The sequence below is a fragment of the Alexandromys fortis genome, unplaced genomic scaffold (genome assembly GCF_014885135.2).
Source record: "Alexandromys fortis isolate MF-2015 unplaced genomic scaffold, M_Fortis_MF-2015_v1.1 scaffold_32, whole genome shotgun sequence".
Lineage (NCBI taxonomy): Eukaryota > Metazoa > Chordata > Mammalia > Rodentia > Cricetidae > Alexandromys > Alexandromys fortis.
This window is the reverse complement of record NW_026067938.1, coordinates 12625919-12629882: the sequence shown is the minus strand read 5'-3', so window position 1 is coordinate 12629882 and position 3964 is coordinate 12625919.

Here is a 3964-nt window from a genome sequence, read left to right as displayed (position 1 = left end):
CCAGAAATAATTACACGGAAACTGTATTCTTTCAAACACTGCCTGGCCCAGCTTGTTCCAGCTTCTTATTGGCTAGCTCTTACATATTGTTCTAACCCATTTCTAATATTCTGTGTAGCCCACGAGCTGGCTTACCAGGGAGGATCTTAACCTGCATCTGTCTGGCGTGGGAGCATCATGGCGACTCTTTGACTAAGCTTCTTTCTCCCAGAATTCTCTTCTGTCTACTCCGCCTACCTAATTTTCTGTCCTATGAGGGCCGAGGCAGTTTCTTTATTATTAACCAATGAAATCAACAGATAAGATACAAGACCCACCTCCATCAAAAAAGCCAGATTTCTCTTGCTCAGTTTTCATTTAACTTTATGCGGAACTTAAATTTAACTGTGTGTAAATATATGTATACTTACTGCTAAATGTTTTAAGTAGTCTGTTCATTGCATCTCATTCCAGACTAAGAAAGCAATAAATCTCAAATATTTTAAGTTGGCATGTACTTTTAAATCTCTTGCAACATACTGCATGTTTAATCCAACCCTGCTTCAAAATACATTAAGCTGTTCTCCACCACTGTCAGTTTCACTGTTAAGCTTCTATTGCAGACAGCTTTTGCTTCTTTGTCTTTCACAAGTATAAACTTCACCTGTTAAGTTAAAAAGCAATACAGGCAAACTTGAACCCAGCTCTCCAGGCAAATGCTACATTGTAGTCATAACTTTAAACATATACCCGATAAACAACCCTCAAGTGCTCAGAGATCTGGAGAATATGGTATTTAAATGTCTAATAATTAAAAGGCTTTTCATAACAGAGAAACAGGTTGGCTCCTAGTAGCAGGACACCATCTTCCCAAAGAAGACAAATGGGCACAGAATGGACACAAAACAGCATCCATCTGCTATTCGCATCAGCAAGTGAAAGCTCTAACCACTGGACAGAACTGCCTTTCATCTGAACTCCTGAAGATCTCTAGATAGTGGATGAAGGAGAGAGAAGTGGAATCGACAGCCTAGCTGTTCAGTGTGAGGTGGCTTGTCTTCCTATAGATTTCCTAATTCACAGGATCTTCTGAAGCCTGGCAGGCCCTGTGCTAACAGAAAGCAAATACATCCCTGAAAGCTCCTCCTGCCCTCATGGAGGACCCTGAGGAGTAGATCTAGGAAGCCAATAGAGTAAGTTCTCTGTCATTTTTTTTTAAATCAATAACTCAAGTAAAATTTTATTTTTCTCAAAGATTTCTGATGCAGTTTGACAGCTGAGAGGTTCTGCCAGTTAAAAAAGGAGAACCTCACTAAAGAAATTACCATGTTCTAAATAAAGGGTGTTTTAAGAGATACAAATGCAAGTCATTAAGGTGTGTACCTGTAAGTTATAAATGTCTGAAGACAAATGCAGGTTATCAACTCTCTTTCTCATGCTACTGTTCATAATCTTAGAATTGTCAACAAAATGCTGATAAGCTATTAACCTAACTCTGGCAGATTACTACCACTAGTGCAAGATAGAGATTATAATTCTCTTTGTCCATTTTCTGAAGATACTTTTCATTGTGCAAGGACATCTGTCACAGTCATTCTGGTATAAATATGATGCTGTTTATACAATGTATATGTCTAAAACTTACATTTTACAGACTCAAGGAATTCTTGTGAGTTCCAGGGAGCTGAATTGAAGGATTCACCTTAAACCGGCCAGACACACCCCTCTCTCAATTCCTTGGTACTGACACCCTCCTCCTCAACCCAAACAAAAAAATTTTCTTCCCAAACTTAACCTTGTCCTCTGCTCTGCCAACACCTTGCCAAGTGCAAGATCCACTGGACAGTTTCACACCACAGATCCCGGTCAGGAGTGATGCAACCAGCTACCCCAGGATGTGACCAGCACCCAGCTTTCTCAGATCCCCTAAGACTCCAACATTCACAAACCAACAGGAAACAGTCTTGAGAACTCAACTGCCCCATCCCCTTAACCTGCCATACCTAACTCCTCGCCTTTTTATTATGAGAAAAATATGGAAATATTATCACTCTGTCGACCACCCCTGTCACCTGAGTACCCTGTTCCTTTAAGATACAAGCTTTGCCCAGTCCCAATCTCTGCCCCTTTCTTGCCCAGGCAAACTGATCTTGTACCTTCTATTCATCCTCTCTCTTTCTCTGTCAGTCCTTCTTCTGAAGAGTTAACTATTGCCTCTCCCTTCCCCCTTTCTCTACTCCTTCTCTTTTCTCCATAATCCTCTTACCCCTATTCCCTTTCCAATACCCACTAAATAAACACTATGCCCAAGGTCTCTCCACATGGTGTGCCTGTCTCCCACCCAGGGCTGTCTCTCCTCCTTCCTGGGGATCTGCCACATCATACTGCGACAAATCTTTCAATATATGGTGCATGAACTGAAATAGAAAGGTATAGTTTCAAGGTCAGAAGAGTTTTCCAAATAAAGAAGCCCTCAGAGTGGAATCCTGAATGATGTGCATCTGATCGCACTAGTTTGTTTTTCTTTGGAATGAGCATGAGGAGTAACATGCTCAACAGCTTGAGAAAAATAGGTAGGAAGGAAATAAGGGAGAGAGCGAAGTGGGGCAGACATGGCACATCTGAGAACTGTAGATAGCTTAGTGGATTTCTTATTTTCTTAGGATAACTATTTCTAATCCTAATGGTAGTTGAAAATCACAGAACGATTTTAAATATGATCCTATTTAGATTTTAGAAATAAGATTAAAGAGAGACATGAGCAGGGATGCTGAGATATATTATGGCATTTAAAAATGCTAGACAAAAATGGTTTATGGTTTAAGCAAGTGAAGACAATGAGAATGATTAAAAAACTGGACCAACTCCAAAGAGTTCTGAAGATACTCATAGAATACAAAGCTAACTTGGAGGAGACGGAAGAGATCAGTAATAACTCTATGCTTCTGACTTTGGCAACTGGATAGATGTTGTCATGTTTCTCCTAGAGAAATCCACAGAAGTCGAAATGATTTGATGTGGGAGGTGATAGAAAATTACGGATTCAGTTTTGAAAATGAGGTATCTGTGTGCTGGAAAATACTCAGCAAGAATTTCAATCTGTTCATCTATAACTCAGAAGTCTCTGCCCTGAAGAAGGGAGATGGAGAAGTCAATAGGATATGGAAGTTAATCACATGCACAGCAGTAAAATGCAGCATTCAGGACGAGTGAGACTGAAAACAGCAAAAGCAGAAGTGCAGTCCTATCTCACCTCTGTGCGTAAACATTCAAAACACATGTGAGAAAAAAAGACAGCAAAGATGAATAAGGCAAGATGTGGGGAAGAGAAAGAGAAAGAAGGGCGAGAGAAGGGATGGAAAAGGAACGAAGAATAAGAGGTAGGGGGAAGAAAAAAAGAGTGAGGAGGAAATGAGAAGGATTTGGGGAAAGAGGGATGGAATGGAAGGATAGAGTGAGGGGAAAGAAGAGGGAGAGAGAAGAGAAGGAAGAAGGAGGAGAATGAGAAAGAGGGAGGGGAGAAGGAGGAAATCCAGAAAAATGTAAATTTATTTAAAAAAGAATGAATTCTAAATAAATCAAAAAAGGATTGGAAGTTGTTGACTAATTTTTGTTTGCTTGTTTTGTTTTGCTGTAAGGCAATCATCATTAAAAAGTCAATATGAAGGCTGGTGAAATGTGGTCAACAGTGTGTCCACTAAGTACTACTTACTTTGATCCCAAAGTAACCTTAATCACTTAGTAAGGGCACAGTCACCCTTCGTCACCTAGGATGTTAATGTACATGTTGCAGTGATTACACAGCTGTGAAATTGCCTAGCAAATTATTCTTTAGAGTGTGCTTCTGCTGTTGAAGCTTCCAGGACTGTAGAGAAAGGCAGTTTCACTGACAACAGAAGGAAAAGGATTAGATGCTCATAGAGACAATCACTTTGGTGTTTGTTGAAGCTGGACTGGCCAGAGGACACATAAAAAAGAATATATA